Below are 17,752 nucleotides of genomic sequence, written 5' to 3' on the forward strand. Positions count from 1 at the left end.
ATTTTTCACTTCCCCTCGCTTCGGATGAACGAAAAAAAAAATCACTCTTACGGTTTTATGTTTCATTTTATATGAAACTCTAACCTCCCCGTACTCTAACCTTTAAACATTTCAAACTTCACACGTACACACAAGTATAGATATTATATAAAAAACATGCCCCCCTTGTTCTTATTGAAGGCACTAAAAACTGCCCTATTCAACAATATCTGATCATACATCGTCCATTTTTGTAAGTAAATTTACAATGTAAAATGGCTGACGCTAGTTTATTATCCCCTATTTCTGTGAGAAATAAACCTTGCAAAACTTACGAACCGTAAATGTTGGACGACCACAACAATAAGAGCGTATTTAAAACCTCAATTACAAAAATTCGTTACCTACAAATAAATTCAAACAGTTTTCAGCTAAAAAAAGAAAAAAAATATATAAATCATTTATATCCGTTTACTATTCATAAATAACTTAAAAACAAAATAGAATATTTTAAATAATATTATATTCATTTAACAATGGAAAAATATATAAAAATATTACTTAACTTAATCCATCCCAGAATAATTTTTTTCGAACCTAGTATCTTCCGGATTAAAAGTTGTAATGATACTACTCTGTCAAAAGTTGATCTTAGTATCAAATTTGCTAATTTTTTATCATTAAACTAACTTTTTTTCATTTTAAATTTAGTCAGTTTATTCACTTCGAAAATACTAGGGTAACCAAAAATTAAATTTCCTAGAAATATATACATACACAAAGTGTACCACGAAGTTCTTCCGAGACTCTCATGACCTATTCTATTCGTAAAAATAATGGAAAAAATTCATAATAAACATATGTCCTAAAACACTTTGTTTGCGATTTACGGCTAATGAAATATTTCGCTCGGATTTCAACTACCCCGATAAAATGAGGTCGAACTGAAATTTTTAAAGCGTTAATTAAGAAGCAGAATTGATGATTTATTATGAATTTTGATCAGAAAATCAAATAAAATAGATCCCGGAACCGTATCTGCAGTATTTTTTGAGAAATCTGGGGTGAAAACCAATAAATTTGGAAGAAAACCATTTTTTTACGTCTGATGTACAGTAACTTTGTGAAATGGGTAATAAATACATCACTTTTAAATAAAACTTGTGTAGAATTAGAATCTTGGATAGTGGATAATAATAATAACAATAATAATGATGGTCATTTCCATAATACATTAAAAATTATAATTTTTATATATACACAATCTTCATTTTACTAAAAATTAATCGAAAATTTTTTTCTATTTACAACTTTTACTTTTTGTCTCCATTAATTAATTACTTTGAAAAAATCTCTGCTACTACAGAACAGTAATTTTTATTATAATAAATTATTAAAAGATATATTTAAGAAATTTTAATACTGCAATGACAGATGTTTACTCTGTGTTGTTGTAATACAATATTATTAATATAAAAATCTATTTATCATTTTGTTTTGTTTATTAATTTTTTATAATTTTTTTTTCAAAAAATCCGTTTTGAAGAAGTATAGAGATCACTAAAAAAGCGCTAAATTGAGGTACAAATAAAGGAAATCTTCTACTGTTAGGATATAGTATATTAAACTACTTTAGTCTTTATTTTCGTGTAAATTGTCTATCCGTTTCCTTTATAGGAATGATACTACAAAATTACATTTTGTAAGAAAAAATTCACTTAAATGTTAGAGGCAGAGATTTTTTAGATTAAAAAAATATTTAAATATTTCTTTTCGAAACGCAAAACTATCTAGAATTATTAATAAAAAGGAAGATTTTTAAAGTTAGTGTATTAATTAAAAAATATTTTTATGTACTGTTATAAAATTGTCTTGCTAAAAAGTAGAAAAGCCAGATTGTCGTTACAATAAAGTTTCGTGAAACCTTATAAAAACCTCAATAATAATAATAATAATAATATTATTATAATATATATATATTATTATTATAATAAATAAAAAATTTAAAATATTGAATGATAAAAACATTTAATATTTTTTATAATTGCAATCACTTTTTATTATTGGTTTATAACAATGAATAAATATTTCAACTCTTGGTATTTTAACAAGGATATATATATTTCTGATGAAGTTTATAACCTCAAAAACCAAATTATTTTTTTAAATTTTCAACTGATATTACATGGTTTCTACAATCTCTAAAGTATCCAATTGGTTTGTTTGTTCCGTTTATAGTTTTAGAAGGAATAAATATTAATTATTGATTTATTAAAATGATCGTAAAAAAGAATAGTAATTTCTTATTATAATAAACGTAAATGAAAATGTATTATAAAACCGTATACACGATTTTCATTAAAAAATGTTTTTCTATTTATAAACGCTGATTCAAATAAAAATAATAAATAATTTACATACGTATTCATATTTACTCAACTTTGAATTGCAATTTTAAACTTAATATTATATACAATTATCTACTTAAAAAGGCTTATTTATAGCTTTATTTTTCAGAAGGAATGAAAAAGATCTACGTAAAATAAGTACAAGATACGTCACATGAATCAATAGTTACTAAATACTATAAATTTCCTCTTTTAATTAAGGTTTAACAACGTACAAAACTTTTCGATCAAATAATATAACGTTAACAACGCTATAATTTGAAAACTAGTAGTAATATCGATAGAGCGAATATCGGTATAAGTTACAAGGTTGTAAATAATAGTCTGCAAATAAATAATGTAAATAATGGGCTTATTAAACAAAGTTACAAATAATAATGATTATTGTAAAAGCAGAGGTGTAAAATACGTAAATTAATTTTTTCTAATATCTCTGTTATCAAGAAAAAAAGTTTTGAAATGGGTTGTGTGTGCATAAGAACTAATTAAACTGATACAATAAACAATAAATTAAACTAAATTACAAACAATAAATATGTTATGTAAAAATATATTTATTTTAAAGTTCTACACGTTGATAATAATGGAAAACTCATTGAACACAATACTTATAATTACGAGTAAAAATAGTTCATAAGTAACATTGAAAGGATTACATTACTGGTTATAAATGAAGACAGGTAGCTAGCTGTATTGTATAAAAAAACACATATCGCAAACTTAGTTGATCACTTTGACAAACGTAATAATTGTAGGACGAATGCTTGGTACTAAATAAATGAACCCAATAAAATCAATTAAAAAGTAAAGAAAACTTTTTCCTTTTAAATTTTTACCTTCAAGTTTTTCCGCCTATCTAAAAAATAACTATGAAAAATTTATTAACCACTGAATTTTCCGCCGACTTTAAATAAATGACACTTTATGAAAAAATGAAAAATATTTTTCATTTCATTTTTTTACTTTCCCGTCTAACGCTAAAGCTCATCGATCCAATTTGAGCATATGCGCTTTTCACCGGATCTTTAAATTTTGACACCTAATGAACCCAAAAAATTCAAAAACCGAATGGAAATTTCCCGGATGTTCGTACGTACGTGTGTATGTTCGGTGTCTACTTCTAAATAATCTTATATCTCCACAACAACTGGACCGATTTTGACCAAACTTGGTCAGATTACTTCTACATATATAGAGAATAGGGAATTAATGTCATCAAATTTTCAACTTAAAAGGTCAAGGGGGGTAAGGCTGTAAAGCAAGATCACCCTCAGTATCTCGAGATCTTAACTAATAAAAGTCTTACTTTTCTTAGGCACATTTGTTAACAAATAAAAAATAACAATATATACAAAAAATAAGCAAAATCGCACCCCTACCCCAAAAAAATCTCTAAATAAACCAGTGGCTAAGTGGGTACACTGCGTCAATAGTACCCCCTCTCCCAACAAGGAGCGCTGGTGTAGTACTGACGTACAGCTTCTGTAGTCGGCTGCTATGTTGTGATGTCACAGGTAAGCGGTAGAATTAAATAAATAAATAATATTTTTAAAGTGTAAAAAAGTATTTAAAGCGGCCGCTAGTACCGCCTTACCTGCGCAAATGAAATACAATATGTACACGCGCTTTAGTTAGAATCATTGAATTAAATAAACAAAAATATATTTCAATAAATTGATAAATATTTTAAATTAAGTTGTGTGTATAAGTCCATCAGAAAAAAGCCGCCTGACGGGAAAGTCCTAAAACTGTGTTATCAGTTTTTTATTGTTATTATTACTCAATTTGTTTTTTAAATTTAGACTAAATTTATTTTAAATAAATACGGGAAGACCTAAAAAAAAGGCTCCTGCATGAAAAAGAAATTTTTTTACAAAAAAACGGTGACAAGCCAGTGTCTAAAGAAAAGTTAAAAAGAGACTCTGTGATGTAAGAAATAAGTATTTTTAAACATAATTTTCCAAATTATATATATCTATTTTTTTTTAATTTGCATCCCAAAATATTGTGGATATCCGTATAATGTCATTCCGTACATTCACTGTAATATTAATAAAGTTGACGAAAAAAAATGAAACTTAATTTCAAATCGTCTATAAGGCAATATTTGTTCCAAAATCAAAATGATTCATTTTAAATACACACAGTGTATTGCTATTTAAATTTTAATAGCTATTGTACACTTATTAATCTTGTCTCGATATATATTAAAAATTTCCAATTTATGCAGTCCCGTAAATACCACCGTTTTCAAATGCCCCGCAATATAATCTCTGATAATTCTCCCTTAATAATGCTTTATACATGAAAAGGACTGCCTGTATCAAAATAAAAATGCATATGCTCGTTTGTTCAAAATCTTACATTTCCGAAAGTTCTTCATCGGATTGCTTTGAAATTTTGGCACTACGTGGCATTCGAATACAAGCGTGTTTTCATATACACCTGTGACAGGTAAAAACATGCTTTTAAAAAAAAAACAGCGCTATCTGTTGGACGTAAAAGCAACACACGCTATACTAAATATTTTACGATTCCATTTCATTACTCCCGATATGTGTGTCTGCTATAAACTAAAAAACTACTGGACCGATTTACGAGCAGGGAAAAAAGGAGAAAGGGAAAAATCAAAAAAGGGAAGAAGTTAAAAAGGGAAGAAGGGGAAAATAAAAAATAAAAAAGGGAAAAATGAAAAGGAAAGGGGAAAAGAGAAAAATAGAAAAATAAATGATATAGGGGGAAAGGGGAAGGAGACAATAGAAACTATAAATTGGGATGGGAAAGGTGAGGAAATTGGGAAATGGGGAAAGGGACATGGGGAAAGGGAATATGGAAAATTGAAAAGGAACCCTGGAAAGGGGGAAAGAGGGAAAAGAAATGGGGGAAGGGAAATGGATAAAGGAGAAAAGGGGAAAAAGGAAAGGTTATATTTTGTGAAATTCCGTAATGTTCTTTTTGTTGATGTTTTATCAAACTTTCAACTGTGTTCATTTAGTCTGTATATGTACTCAAATCTAGCAATATCGAAGCATTGCCGAGTCTGTTATATAAGAGACTCGGCAAATAAAACAGTAACAAAATAGATTCTCCAAACGAAAACTTAACTCTTTTTTGACTTTCAAAATTCTAAAAACTAAGATGATCCTAAAATTGAATTAATGGATGTAAAATATATACGAATGAAGATTAAAAAATTCCAGACTTATTTAAAAGTCAAAGGGATGTACATAACAAGAACGATATTTTTCCTCATGTTTTACCTAACTGAAATAAATTTATTTATTTATTGTCACTATAACAACTCTAGCACAAATGATGATTCCATGCGTTATATTTAAAATAACTATTGAAAATGTCAGCATAATATTCGTTGCATTAATTGGATTAAAATGTTAATTTTTCTCCCATTCTAATTACCCGCATGTGATAGTCCACAAACTGAAAAAATTGTACGTTTTACATGTAATAAGTTTTAAAAATAAATATACAATAAGCAAAATTCTTGAAACTTTTTTAACTAAATTTTCGGAAATTATGTTTATAGGAAAAATGTAATCTAAAAATTATTTTTCTGGCGATTAAATTTAATAATGCCGACCTACGTGGTTCACGATAGGTAGCGTCTCAACATTACGTGCGGAGGTCCCGGGTTCGGATACTAGTCAGGCATGGCACCTTTTCATACGCTACCAATTTTCACCCGCCTAATAATCGCAGCTGCTGAAGATTGCTCTTTCATAATAATAATAATAATAAAAAAACAACAAAAATTTAATAATATTAAATGAGATAAAGAACTATTTCAAACTGTTTTTGAAATAAATTGGAAAAGAAAAGTCTATTGAAACACAAAACGGTTACTTAACTTATAAAGTTAAATGGTCCTTTCGCTAATTAGAAAAACATAATCAGTAGACACTGAAAAAAATGTATATATAAAGTATAAAAATAAATTTAAAAATTTTAACTGATTTTTTTGTCTTCAGTCATTTGAACGGTTTGATGCAGCTCTCCAAGATCCCCATCTAGTGCTAGTCGTTTCATTTCGCTATACCCCCTACATCCTACGTCTCTAAAAATTTGTTTTACATATTTTAAATGTTGCCTGCCTGTATAATTTTTCCCTTTTACCTGTCCCTCCAATATTAAAGCGACTATCCCAGGATGCCTTAATATGTAGCCTATAAGTCTGGCCCTTCTTTTAACTATATTTTCCAAATGCTTCTTTCTTCATCTATTTGCCGCAACACCTCTTCATTTGTCACTTTACCCACCCTTCTGATTTTTAACATTCTCTATCGTTATAGGAGAATGTTAAAAATCCACATTTCAAAAGCTTCTAATCTTTTTTTTCTCAGGTATTCCGATCGTCCAAATTTCAGTTCAATATAACGCTACGCTCCAAATGTATACTTTCAAAAATGCTTTCCTGACGTTTAAATTAATTTTTGATGTAAACAAATTATATTTCTGACTGAAGGCTCGTTTCGCCTGTGTTATTCGGAATTTTTTATCACCCCTGCTTCGTCCTAGTAATTCTACTTCCTTCTTCTTAGACTTCTTAGTAAATCTACTTCCAAAATAACAAAATTCCTCTACCTCCATAATTTTTTCTCTTCCTATTTTTATGTTCAGTGGTCCATCTTCATTATTTCAACTGCATTTCATTACTTTCGTTTTCTTCTTACTTATTTTCATGAGGTAGTTCTTGCGTATGTCTTCATCCATTCATTGTTTCTTCTAAATCTTTTTTACTCTCAGCTAGAATTACTGCATCATCACCAAACCGTCACGTTCCCGTCTAGCCAGGGGGTACCTCCCCTTTTACCCCCGCTGTTTTCATTATCCTCATGGTTATAAGAATAATACTGATAAATAAATAACAATTAAAGCCTGAAAAACTCTCTTTCCTCAAATTTGTCTCTCGTTCTTGGCGTAGAAGCTCTGATACGCTCTTGCCATAGACGAATCTACAACTCGAGTCTGGGCGTAGCGCTATCGGTCAGCAGTTAACTAAGAATCACGAACCCCAGCTGTTTCAGAGGACCGAGATACACATTCTTTCAGCAGACGTTAAATAATAAGAAACGTTACTTCTTCTCTTTCTTCAAGAGATATTTTTTTTAATTTTTGACAATCCATTACCGACAGTCAAAATTTCAGCTAACCATAACAATTAATTAATATTTTAATACTTAACATATTAAATATTTTACAGCTACTCATTAAAAAAAAAGAATAATTTTACTTCATTACATTTCTATTACCTTGGAAATAACTAACTATATCATTACACCAGTATAATGAAGTTAAAACACGAATCTTTTTTTCTTTAATATCTTTCATATCTTACCCCCATTAGGAATATCATAATAATTCTAATTGGAGATAATGATTAAGCCTCAAAGGCAGTGGTTCCTAAACTTTTCCGAGTCGCTTCGCCCTTTTTCAATTAAAATTTTTCAATCGAATCTTACCCTAAGTAAAAGTATGACTACTCGTAAGAGACAAAAATAAATAAAATTCGTGTATCTTCATTATTTTTTTTTTTTTTAATTTATTAATATTAATTACAAATGTTTTGGTTCAATTAATTATGAAGTTTTTACAATATTTCGCGGCGCCTCTACGAAGAGGCCGCGGCTCTCCGGGGCGCACAATTTGGGAATCACTGCTCCAATGTAAAAATTTGCGAACTTTTATTAAATCCGCCCAGTAGTTTTCATGTGATGCCAGGACAAGAACGATCGTAGTTATCGTTTTATTACATGTATTAATAATTCTGAATTAATAATGTTATTATTTTTTACACATAAATTATAGTACTGAATATATCTTTACTTTTTATTAGTAGCACTTAAACAGCACAAAATATCAAACTATTTCGTAGAATATTCTGTAAAATTATGCTGTTTTTTTCTTTCTAAATATTACGTAATTTTTTTTTATAAATACAAAATCCAAATGATTGGTGATAAAGGATCTGTAGTTGTTTCCTTTTATCTACATAAGTTACTAGTTTTTAAATAGAAATGCCAGAAATAAACACAAACAATTTAACTACAGACTAATAAGAGGACATATATATTTGGAAAAGAATCGTGCATTTTAAAGGAAATGTTAAATAAAACAAAGAAAGAACTAAAAAGATAAACAAAAGTATCTTGCTCTTGAACCAGCAAAAAAGGATGAATAAATAAAAAAATAAAGAAATAAAAATTATACTGCATACAGTATAACTGATCCATCCAATATATTTCAATTCTGGGTGTGTCTGAATTGTTATCTTTATAGGTTTAATTTATAGCTACGCTCAATGATAAGAAGAACGCAGGTCTCCGTGCTGAAACAACATCGACAAACATACACACTCTAGTTTATAAACCTTATAACCTAAACATAATTTCAATCTCGACTCTTATCTTTACAAATTTTATATTTAAGACGGTTCGGTTCAACATTTTCCTAATGGCCTTTTTATTTAGTCAACTTTTTATTAACAGTATTAGGTTGTTTTTCACTTGAACAAGATCTATACGATTCGAATAGCTTTTATCTGAAAGCAGTCTTCTTTCATTCGTGTAACAGTACACCGTGTTACCGAGATAAAATAACTAAAATACGTGCCACTCGGTTAATATTGTACTATTTCTATTGACATTATACTTTTATGTAAAACGTTTGTGTATTCCTATTTTAAACAAAAAAAAAAAACATGATAAAAATGTACGGTAAATGTATTTTAATAAAGTCTGAATATACTTTAACGATTGTGTGGTCCAATTTAAATAACGATTACGATAGTCAGTCACATTAAAATATTATATCGCGATATTCGATCACGATAGCGGTTTGATTTCGTGATGCTATCTTGTTTTTTCTTGGTAAAATCTACATCAGATAAAAAGGAATTTATAACGTAAAATAATAACAGATTAGAGTCATTTAATATTTCTTCATTAATACTTTTCAGTAGTTTGAAATATTTTTCTTTTTTTAATTAAAATTATAATTTGACTCTGATAAAATAGAACGTGTTTCTTTTTTTCATAATTATAACCCGATAATATGTAACAAAAAAAAACCACGTTCGTTGTTTTATATATAAAAAAAAATTAATTAAAATCAGAATGACTGTTTTTATGTTCACAGGGTAATACTTTTATTACATAATATTAAAATTACAGTCATTAAATAAAGTACGCGTAGTAAACGATTCAAATAATTATTTTCTCGGCCGATCTATTTAAAATTTGCTTGGGGTTTGATTTATCGGCCGCTTGATAATTACGAATAACTAGTCATAATAGATGGGTGTAGGAAAATTTATCACCCGTATATTTATGTCATTTTGACAATCGATTACAAACTCGTTTTTGATTGGTCACTACAAAATGAATTTCTACCTATAATAGAATGGCACTTAATACTTTTAATTGAACAACTAGACTATGGTTAGTTTATTTATCTTTAACATTTCGTTTAAAAAAAAAAACTAGGTTTATAGATTAAAATATTAAAAAAAAGTAATCCTTAAATATTTGTCCATTTAAAAAGCTTTTGATTTTCGATGAGCCTACTTAATATTTGTTATTAAAGTGGAACAGTTGATAATAAATAGCCGGCCTCAGTGACGCTAGTGGTAACGTCTCGGCCTTTCATCCGGAGGTCCCGGGTTCGAAACCCCGTCAGGTATGCCATTTTTCACACGCTGTCATTCATCTCATCCTTTGAAGCAAATACCTAACGCTGATCCCGGAGGTTAAAAAAAAAGGAAAAAAGTTGATAATAAATAAAGTAAAATTATTATTATAAAGAATGGAAAATAGATATTTTTTACTTTCCCGGCTATGTTTCTAATGCTTCAACATAGCTATAAAGTGAGAGAGATAAGCAAAAATGGTAGGTATAGGGTGTTCTTCAAATATCAACCTGTCAAATACTCTCGGTCCTAAAACACAAAAAAAGTCATAGAAATTTCCGTAAAATGTATGGTTTTAAGTATATTGGCGTATATATAAGATCGAAATAAATTCCTCAAAATCGCTCAAAAAATTTCTTTACGTAGGGTATTGATACCACTAACACTAAATTTTATACAAAATTAAAAAAAAGGAGAGGAGTAGGTTTTCCCTATTTTTATTTTTATCTATTTGTAAAGCGGTCGTAAAAAATTGGTCTAGTACAACGGAGCCTATTTAAAATTCAAAATTCGATCGGATTTTGGGGCGAAAGGAAATTCAACATTACATATGAACAGCTTTTGCCTCATATCTCAAAAATCTGTTGACCAGAAAAGTTGAAATTTAACACAAATTTTGGGCAAATTTTTTGGCACAAGCTTTGACAAAAATTTAATTACATATAATCCAGGTTTGGTCAAATTTTCAATCTCATCAGAAATGAGCATTTTGGTACTTATTATTATTATTTTTTTTTTTTTTTTAGTAGACTAATTTTTTTTTAACCTTGTCAAATAAGAATGCGCCAAATCGTGCCAAATGATTGAAATAAATAAGTATTCCAACAAATAAAAATGTAATAGGTTCCAAAAGCTAGAATTCAATGAAATTTGTATTTAAATATACGTTTTTTAAACTTAAATTTTCAAAATTCTTAAATTTAAATATCTTAAATTTTTTAAGATTAGAAATTAAATTGGTATCTATTATTAATGACAACATGAGTAAATTTTTTTTTTAAATTCTCATAAGACCCGACTTAGAATTTGAAAAATTTTTTAATTATTAATAATTTTTGATACTTAGTTCTTTCAAGTTTGCGCGTTATTAAAAATATTATATGAGGTAGCTATCGAACAAAGAAACCAAATGAGACTCGGAATATTTTACTACATTTTCTTTTTTTTCCGCAGTGTTTAATTTACAATCGATTACAATTTAACCGAACCCAAGTTAATTTGAATACAAAAAAAGTCACGCAGAGAGGGGTTTCCATTCAAATCCCTCAAAGAACTCAATGTGTATATGTACAAATATACATATCTTATACGGTTTACATAAGAATGTAATAAACATAAATAAAATACTTAACGATGCAATGTAGGGTAATTATTAAAATAATCCACTAACAAAGAAAAAAAACATAACCGAAAAAAAATTTATCAAAATCACTTTTAAAGTATTGATTAATTTACAAATAAACGAACATATACGGGGTCTTTGTAGAGAATATCTTTTATAGAAATAAAATATTTTTTATATGAAAAATAATGCTAATAAATAAGTAATAAAAAAAATTTATTGTTGAGGTTCTATATATCAAAGACTAGTTAATAGACACGATTTCAACAACTGACGGATCCAGCAAAGTAATAGAATAAATTAATCTCGCTTAGTAATAAATCAGGTTGTTAATAAACAAGCAGCAAATCAATAAAAGGCATCGTAGACTAGAAATTTATAAAGGGTGATTAGATTAGAGAATGGAGGGTGGTTAAGGATTAGTAGAAGTATAGAGAGAGAGAGAGCGAGTGAATGAGAGTTTGGAGGATGGGTTAAATAGGGTTGAGGGATGTCGGGTGCTATTGCATGCATATCAATGTCTCCTCCATACTAAAGTCAGAATCTCACCCGTGCTGACTTATACACACATAATACACCATACTATATTATCAATTTTAATGAAATTCAGGAATATATATATCTATATGTAGTATTTTATTTACAAAGTAGTGTTAGTGTCTTGAATCCAGATGTCACATAAGCTAAAGAACGTTCCGTCCAACAATCACAGAAAATGTTACCTTCCCCCACCTCCTATTTCACTAACAGCTTTATATATATATCTATATATATTCAGTAAACTGAAAAGCATATCAACAACGATAAGAATAAACAACATAACAAAACAAGAAGGACAAATTATTCAGCGTTCTTTAATTATTGTTTCATAAATTGGTCGCAACAGGGTTGAACAGAATTAAACTACGGAAAGATGAAGAATGTCACTCGTTAATATGAATTATCGTTTAATTTTATTATGTAAAGCCATCGTGATTCTAGTAAGAGTAGGAACAGCACGATGTTATATTCAATTCTAACAATTTCTCCCCCTCCTTCCAATCTCTTCGAGTTATACTGTTTCATACACCACCCCTTGTCGCTTCATTATATTACTTAATAACAATAATAATTTCAGATTAGCAGCTCAGCCAGTTCTTATTCATATTTCAGTTCGGTATCCATCTGTTACAACATTTCTTATATGCATATATCTACAGCCTACATACACCCTTATTTGTTTACCATCCTGTTAAATTTATTATGCACTCGCTTTAATTTATAAACTTATACAATACAATATTTATCGATTACATTTTTATTATTATCTAAAATGTTATTAATATATACCAAAATTACTAGTAATAACAAATGTAATTCAAAGTAAGTTTTGAAACTACCCTATAAAATAGCGATAGAAAAAAATTATTTATAAAACATCTGTTATCAACTTTAACTCAATTTTAGAAGATTAAGATATGCATTACACTCATAAGGAATATTTTGAAATGATTTTATTAACTTTTCCATCCAGTTGTCTTGTACATACATACGATAAAATCTACGTGTGATATTCAATACAAATAATTCCAGTAGCTATCTGACCTAATAACGATGTTATTAAAAGAAATAAAGCATTATTAGTTGAAAAGGCCCCTTTTTATACCTGTGATGTAAGTCTAATAATGATCCAATTATAAGGAATTAAATCATCTAACACTACCTTTACTGATTAAATAATATCTTTTAAATAAATGATTTCCAGCAACGACTTTATAAAATTAGGATGATCTTGAAGAATATAGTGAAATTTGATACCAAATATTTAATTTAAACAACGGAGCTCCTCTTCATATCTATAAATTAATTTCCCTTTTGGAATTAATGGGGTTCAGCATCGTGAAAATCATACTCGATATAAATTTCCTTATATGAACAAAAAGGGTAAATAAACTGAAAAAAGCTATTCAACTCCTTTTAAAAGCCAGTAAATCTTTAACAGGACTTACAAGATTCACATTATAATAATAATAAGCGATTTTCCAATCGATAGATATCCTTAAATATCTACCGGCTGAAGAAAATTAAATCTTCAATTCATCTTTCGAAAGGCTTTAGAAACGAATATTCTCTCTACATATATTCATTGTTTACGTCAAAATAGTCGATTAAAAATTACAAGATATACAATAGAGTTGATATGACCGACCAGCCAGGTCGATATAATTGACTCTATGCTGTTAACTCTACAATCAGTACGGTTGAATTTTAACCGCTAAGTAATATGAGTATCAACCAAATCCTTTTACGATTAAAAAAATTTTTATTTATTTTAGATTTAAAATTGATTCTTCTACATATATCTAAAAAGAGTAACAATCATAACAATAGAAATATATCAACCACAAATTTAATCGGTGAGATCGTCTGTATTTTTCCAGTTTACATAATAATAAAAAAGGAATTACATGCAATTACAGTGGCCTTAAATAGACAAAACACCGGGTTGGTCTAGTGGTGAACTCGTCATCGTAAATCATTTGATTTCGAAGTTGAGAGTTCTAAGGTTCAAATTCTAGTAAAGGCAGTTACTTTTATACGAATTTGAATACTAGATCGTGGATACCGGTGTTCTTTGGCGGTTAGGTTTCAATTAATCACACATCTCATCTCAGGAATGGTCGATCTGAGACTGTACAAGATTACACTTCATTCACATTCATACATATCATTCTTATTCATCCTCTGAAGTAACCTTACGGATGGTTTCGGAGGCTAAACAGAAAAAGAAGAAGAAATAAGGATTATTACCGCCGCCTGAAAGCAGTGTTTTAATCATTACATATATAATCTTTAAAATATTGGATTAAAATATAAACCTAAACTAAATAATCCAAATTCTTACGTCAGTTTTTGATATTAAATGAAATCACTCATTCATACATTGAATAATTTATTTGAAATACGTCAGCAGTTTAAACGTTTTTAGATTTCCGCTCAGGTAGATGGTTTACAACTTCCGAAATAACACTTCCTTGTTATTGATTTATCATGGTTGTTATAATCTCCAGTGAGTAATCTCCTTCTATCAATTACTTTCGCGAAATACCGACACTAGGAGATGATGTTCCTTTAGAAAGCCTTAACAATTTTTTAGTTTTCTTTTTACAGTGTATAGATATCAAAACCGAAACCAAATTTTCGTTTAGTTAATTCCCTAGGACCTATGGTACATTAATACACCAACATACTAAACGAGGCTTGGGTATATTCTAACGACGGACTTCTTTTACAATCCGGTTGCTTAACACTAAGCCTAATGACTGAGGATAACACCCTGAAGAAGCCGTAAATCTTTCAATACAGTATTTAAGAAATTAAAATAAAATTATTAACTAAAATAAAATTACTAATATTTTGATAAGAAATATTTTAACTTTTTATTTTAATCAAATAAAAATGCTACTTTTAGCATTAACCTGTCAATATAGTGCAATTATTGAAACCTTATCTTGGAAAATTAGTTCGAATAAAAGTAAGTATACCGCTTTATCATTTTGACGCAATTTATCTGTAAATTTGATGTAACTATAGAGTTAACAATATTTATGAATAAATAAATCCATAATATTTACTGTTGAAGACAGAAATCTTACAAAATGATAAATGTTTAAAAAAAAAATCAGAAAACAGGGTGGAGAATTGAATTTGATCACGAAGGGTGTGTACCGTTCACAGAGAATGTGCGGGAATGACGAGTAGTTTGGTGTGCAAGCAGGGATAAGACAGAAAACGGTGATGAGAGGAAAAGGGGAGGATTTTTATCCTATCCGGGGTAGAGGTGAAGAGATTCAGGACGTATTTTGATGAGGCGGTTGGGGAATCTGGCGAGTCCCTGAGTGGAATAACAATAGCCGACGAGCGGTATCAGGGTGCCGAATGCTTGCCATGATTAATAGCGGCAGAAATAACTTGAGCAGTCCTTGGGGGAACGTGGTATCCGCCGCATTCACATCCCGAACCACGTCTCCCCCGTCACGAGCCTACTTCTTCTCTTGCTTGACTGCTAAGAATCTCATCTTCAGTTTGCTTTTCTGGAAACGACTGAATGCTTTCTTATTCTTCACGTACACAACATCCCGATCTTCAAATCTTCCTATCATAATCAATAAATACGTAGAGGCTTAAGAAATAACATCCATTACACAGCATCCGCAATTTTAAGCCTATTAAGCTAAAATATATGGACAATGAAATCGCAAAGAATGTAAAAAGTTTAAATTAGATTTTAATTTCATTATTAATCGATCATTATCAGCAGCTACAAAAACATTAAGAGAAGTAAAAATAACTTATATAATAAGTTTCTTACTGGGTTTATATACTTGGGTTTTTTTTTATAAGGTATTAAAATCTATAAAAGTTATTATTATAACTATACCATACTAATATTAACTACATTATGTTTTCTGCAACAATAAGTTTCATTCTCGATTTGAATCGTGGAAAAATATATTATATCCTTTTTCACTAATTAATTTTTACTTTTCTTTAATTGCAAACAAAGATAAAAATAAAAGTTGTAGTTATATGTACGTATTGATGATGATTCATCAATTATCTTCTTAATTATTATTTGATCTATCTTCATTATTACGTATTTTATATTCATTAATTTATTTTAAATTACGATAATGTATTTTTTATTTTATACAAATTCCTCCGAACGAACTGATGATGATTGTTTAACGCTAGAAATGCGCATCTAGATTTATCAACCGATTTGATGACCGGTACTTTAGCATCTATTTATTTTTTTCAATAACTTTTTATAAATTTTTTTCTTTAAATCATAGAAAATTGATATTCATTAATTAATTAATATTCATCTAAATTAATTTTTAAAAAAATAATTGATCATCGAATCAAAAATTCAAGTAAAACAGGATTATTTAAAAACTTTCGTGGCGGAGTGGTAGCGTCTTTCCCTTTCATTTGTAGATTCAGAGCCGAGTCTCGGTCAAGCATTGTATTTACATACGCTAAAAAAAAATAATTTTATTATTATCCATCGACAGCTTTTAAAAAGTGCGAGTCAGAATAAACGAAATATAGAAAAGTTAATTGCTATTGGGTTTTGTCTCTTTAAGTGAATTAAAGGCATTCGACACATCTACCTATTCATTGTTCCTAGTAAGACATGGTTGTAGAATTAAACTGCCAAAAAACGAAATTAATACACTTTTTAAAAATGAAAAAGGTTTTTGTTAGTAAAAAGTTTGATTTTAACCAGGTAAATAAAGGTTTTTTTTAGTATTTATAATATCCGTACCTCATAGGGAACAATTAGTAAATTTGATTCATGATAAACACGTGAAAAGAGGTCCCCGAAGAATTCCTCATTAAATCATACAAAGGTACAACATTTCATATGTAGAAAAAGCACTATAAAAGTGGTCCAAGTAAAGTTCAATACTTAACATAACACTAGAAATAAATCACAGATAGAAAAGAATAAAAATAAAAATAAAAACTAAGTCATTAATACCAATATATGAAAACTATAAATAAAAAATTCGTCGGTAAATAGATATAGCTATAATTTCTGGACTAACAAAGTGACGTTCACAACATAGTGACAGAATCATCCTATGTTTCCCACTCCTAGGATTTTTCTCCTGGACCTTCTCCGGTTATATATTTCAGGTACAGCACAAAGAAACACTTTAGTCGCTTGACATCATCGCTGTTGTCCAATAGATTTACTGCCAGATAATTTACAAGTTTGTCTAACCTCTGTCTGTACCACGAGCTAAAGTTTTGGGTCTGTTCGTAAACAGAAGGCAATCCTAGACAGTCATGAATTTCTCTACTCCTAACAAACCACGGCGCCTCTGTTGTGGTCCTCACCAATATCTTTTGAAATCTCTGAATTATCTCAATATCGCTGTTACTCGTCGTACCCCATAGATAGATCCAATACGTCCAGATAGGTTTAAGGATAACTTTGTAGATCAACAGTTTTATATAACAATAACTGTAAATTTCTACCCAGCAACCAGTTTAGAAAAATTTTGACAGGTAAATTACCTTTTTTATTTTACAATAAATTTTAAAAACTAAATGAAAAATTTAAGTAATTCTGCAACCAGGAAAAAATTTATCAATGAAATAGAATGAGTTATCGGGTTTGTGATTTAAACAAGTTACACTACATTTCTATGATTTTTTTAATTAAATTTAATTGGATGTTTTCGTATTAATTTAAACCCAAATATAAGGAAAAAACATTAAAATACGTTATTCGATGTAAATATTGCCATTATTTCTTACATAATGATC

The sequence above is a fragment of the Lycorma delicatula genome, chromosome 8 (genome assembly GCF_047948215.1).
Source record: "Lycorma delicatula isolate Av1 chromosome 8, ASM4794821v1, whole genome shotgun sequence".
Classification (NCBI taxonomy): Eukaryota; Metazoa; Arthropoda; class Insecta; order Hemiptera; family Fulgoridae; genus Lycorma; species Lycorma delicatula.